Raw genomic sequence first — 4128 nt, 5'->3', positions numbered from 1 at the left:
ATCTCAAAAAACTCGTTAGTCGGGACACTCGTAAGTCAAGGCCCCACTGTACACTGGTAATAAGAACAGCTCCCGTGGCAATTTATGTATCGTTCACCACATGTCACTATGTCGCTGGGCATAACGCAGCGCACACATCATCTCCTCTCGCTCGGCTATCACGGACATCTTTCCGTGTGTGTGGCTGCTGTTCCCATTACAGAAACCGGTCCGGACGGGTGCGGGGCTGCCCTGGGTCACTCAGAAGTGGAGCGCGGCTCCGCAGAGCGCTCCGCCCGGCTCCCCGGCTCCACCCCCAGTAAGTCCAACCCCCTCCTGCGGGGCCCTATCCGTGGGGCAGCCCGACCCTCCGGGCAGCCCACACCGCCCATCCCTTCATAGAGGTCGCGGGAGGTCCCCACAGCCCCCGAATCCCGCTCGGTCCCGGTCCCTTCTTCCGTTTACGCCCCTCTCCCGCCTCCCGCCTCCCACTGCCATCCGTTTCTGTCCCCATCCTCGGGCCGCGCCATTCCCTCTTTTATGTCCAGCGGGCTCCGCGCCGCCCCACGCCCCCTTTACAGGCAGTACCACTGCCCCGCCTGCCGGGGAAAACCTCGTCAAACCTCTACTCCCAGTTTGACGAAAAGGGTCGGTCCCAAACGTTCACAGCATATCCTGGTTAAGCTCCACCCTCGGCAGCGCCGTCTGCTGATTGGCTCTCAGGAGCCACGGCCGGAGCGTCACTTCCGGCGGAAGGAGGCGCGGGAGGTTCGATTGGAGTCGGCTCTGCCTGCCGCAGGGAGTGTTGCCCGGGCAGGGTCCGCGTCCTTGGCCTACGGTGAGTGGCTGCGGGGAGAGGGTCTCGGGGAGGGCGGGGCCCCGAAACTCCTAACGAACCCCTTAACCTCACTATGAGTGAGACTCAGAGCATTCCTTGTTGTTTTCCCAGGAGTCCGCCTCTTCTTTAGAAGGGCGGTCATTTTCATTTTAGACCGTGCTCTTGCTGTCGCTGGGCCGGCGTCTATTGAGCATTCACCTACTGTGCTAGCGAGCTAGACACGGGTGAGCATCTGGAACTGGACATACAGGAGGGACAATGGACACTGCGGCTTTGGAGGTGCTCAGGGATACTTACGTGCTGCAAAGGGGTCTTGTCCAAACTGCTCTGATGGCCCAGAGGGAAAAGTGAGTAACTGAGCGGTGGGCTCAAACCAGAAACGTGCGAGTTTTCTAGCTTCCTTCCTATCGCTCACATCTAGCCAGTCGCTATGACCGGAGCCTCCCAGCTGGTTCTCCTTTCAATCTTGTTTCCTTCCAGGCCAGGCTCCACACTGCCAGGCGGGTAACGCCCAGATCTGGTCCGGGCCCGCCCCCTTTAAAACCTTCCCGTCGCTCCGATCTTCCCTCGGATGTAAATCTAAGCTCCTTAAAATGGCTTACGGGGCGCTTCTTGTCGGGCCTCTGCCCACCCCTCCAGCTTTGTTTTTCAGCACTCTAGCCCTAGGTTCCAGCCATACAGAATGGCTTTTTGAGTTCTTCAGATGCACCATCTCCCTCACCTCCAGTTAGTTATTCATTCTGCGGATAATTTTTAAGTGATTCTCTCCTCTGTGCCAAGAACTGCGAGGTGCTGGGATTCCGGTGGTTAACAAGATAGATTCCTGCCCTAATGGAACTTAACCCTTCTGTAGATGGACTTTAGAGGAATAACAAGGGAACCTATCTGAATCAGGTTGGTCTGGGAAGGCCTCTGAGAAGGTGACACTTACATCGAGGCCTATGAGATGAAACTAATCTAGGCGTTGAACAGAAAAGGAAGAACATTCCAGAATGAATAGATTGTACAGCGGCCCTGAGGCCAAAAAGAGCCTGGCATCTTCATTTTCAGGAACCTAAGAAACGACCAATGTTGCTGGAATATATATTCAGAAAGAACGGTTGTATGAGATGAGTCTGGAGAGATTGGCAAAGATCAGACCACTTAGTTAGGACGTTAATGGAGCAACATAAGCAGGAGATAATGGTGGTTTGCATTAAGGTGGTGGCAGCTTAAGATGGGGTTGGGCAGGGGGGAGTGAATGATGGTTTTTAGATAAGGAAATCGAGCATTTACCTGCAGGTGTATTGTGGGACTTGAGGCAAACAGGAACGAAAGATGACTCCTAGGTATCTGGCCTGAGTTACTGATGGAGAGTAGTGCCATTTACTGAAATGGAGAAAACTACAAGTAAAGAGGTTTGAGAGGAAACCAAGAATTCAGGTATTTTGCCTATTAAAACTTGGGATGTCTGTGAGACATCCAAATACTGTTGGCTCTCAGATAGGCAGTACAGATATGGAAGTCTGGAGCTTGCAAATATTGTGTGTACCTTTGTGTCACTTCATTGGCAATTATACATTGCCTTAGCCAATGGATTATAAATTCCTTGAACACAAGCCTGTTTTTTCTGTCTGTAACCCTGTTCCCTTCCCTATCCCTAGAATAGTACTTTACCTATTGTGGACGAAAAGGGGCCACATGCTAACCTGACTGCGTGGAAGCCTTGCAAACTCAGAGACCTAAAGTAACTACAAAGGATGGTCATAAATTAAACCTTTTAAAATTAAAAAGCAGTTTATGGTGGGTACTCATAGCCTAGGCTGGTATCTTCCCTGACAAAGGTCAGTCTTTACCTTAACTGAGCCTACTGTCTTTTTGCATCTACAGTAACATATAGTTGGAATGTCAAAGTAATTTTCATTTTTCCGGACCCCTCAAAACACAGACACCACTCTGGGGAGACCACAGATCCCCTCGTTATTATTGAGTTAATAATTGTTGACTATTAACTATCCTGCACTCACCTAAGTAAAAGGAGTATGTGTCTTATCATTTTACTTTTTATCCAATTCCAGAGGTTTCCCCGCTTTGCTTTCTCCCACCTCTCTAATCTATCACCAGTGGATTTCATGTAACCCACTTACATCTGCTCTTTTGATGGTAATGTATAAAACAAGGTCCAAAACTGCCATTCTCTGGAGCATTATCTCAGTCCATTGAGATTCTGCTTCCCAACAATTGTCAACACTTTGGCTCAAATAAACTCAGAAAAATTCTTCACAGGTTTGAATGCTTATGTTAACACTATCATAATTGCAGTGGACAAACTGTGTGTTGTACTCACTAAGATTTTCCTGAATAATGTTTCGAAACATTATTCACCAATATTTCTCTCTAGGCAAGAGGTTTTGTCTCTTTGTTTTTTGTTTATTTAATTTTCCATCTCCTGCCTGCCTTTCTCTTCCCTTTCTAGAGTTTTCATATGAGGTTAGTAAATCATTTCTCAGGGACATCTTATGACTGCCTTTAGAAAAATTAGATCAAGTATGTGCCCTTGAGGAAACCATTAGATAACACCTTAATTCCTATTTGTATTCCATGGTTAAGTGTTTATTCCATAAAACACTCTTATGTGATTTCTCCCCTCTGATCATTTTTGAAAATAGTTGTAAATATTATTTGTAAAGTTATCAGATCCCCTACTGTCTCAGGTATGACCCCAGTCCACCACCATAGGACCCAGAGCTGATGTGACATGACTCCCAAGTCTTTCAGAAAAGGACCTAATTTCCACACTCACAGGACCCAGAGCTGATGTAACTGGACCCCCTGCTATCTCAGGGAAAGACCCTTCCCCTCACTCATAAGAACCAGAGGTGATGTGAGATGACCCCCAAGTCTCAGGAACAGACCTTTCCTCACACTCACAGGATACAGAGCTCATGTGACAGGACACACAACTTTTACAGGGTGAGACCCCTTCCAACACTCACAGGACCAAGAGCTATAGTGACTGCACTCCACTCTCATGTATGACCCTCTCCACACTTACAGAACTCAGGGCTAATGTCACAAGATCCCCTACCCTTTCAGGTTGGGCTCCTCCTCACACTCACAGGATCCAGAGATGACTCACAGGGTCAAAGGACCCCATACTCTCAGGTGGCTCCACGTTCCACACTAAATAGACCCAGGGTTAATGTGTAAGGATCCCCCAACTCTTCTTTTTTTTTTAAATAAATCTTTATTGTTCAGATTATTACAGTTGTTCCTCTTTTTCCCCCCATAACTCCCCTCCACCCAGTTCCTACCCCACCCTCTGCCCTTAC

General features: G+C 48.5%; 2 protein-coding genes across 6 annotated transcripts in view; one reads left to right on the top strand and one right to left on the bottom strand.

Moving 5' to 3' along the window:
- PRCP (prolylcarboxypeptidase (angiotensinase C)) overlaps positions 1-684 on the bottom strand; it is a 68803-nt gene extending 68119 nt beyond the window's left edge. Inside the window, exon 1 of one of the 4 annotated variants that reach the window (XM_005884828.2) lies at positions 603-684. The gene's annotated coding sequence lies outside the window, so the exon portion shown is untranslated. Of the gene's footprint in view, positions 1-136; positions 493-567 lie in introns of those variants that run through there. The other 3 variants (XM_005884830.2, XM_005884829.2, XM_014532225.1) reach the window with 3 other exon arrangements.
- A 27-nt stretch (positions 685-711) lies between these two features.
- DDIAS (DNA damage-induced apoptosis suppressor) overlaps positions 712-4128 on the top strand; it is a 32544-nt gene continuing 29127 nt past the window's right edge. Inside the window, exons 1-2 of one of the 2 annotated variants that reach the window (XM_005884826.2) lie at positions 712-817; positions 929-1164. The gene's annotated coding sequence lies outside the window, so the exon portion shown is untranslated. The remainder of the gene's footprint in view (positions 818-928; positions 1165-4128) is intronic. The other variant, XM_014532224.1, reaches the window with a different exon arrangement.

The sequence above is a fragment of the Myotis brandtii genome, unplaced genomic scaffold (assembly GCF_000412655.1).
Source record: "Myotis brandtii unplaced genomic scaffold, ASM41265v1 scaffold86, whole genome shotgun sequence".
Classification (NCBI taxonomy): domain Eukaryota; kingdom Metazoa; phylum Chordata; class Mammalia; order Chiroptera; family Vespertilionidae; genus Myotis; species Myotis brandtii.
This window is presented reverse-complemented; position numbering and strand designations above follow the sequence as displayed.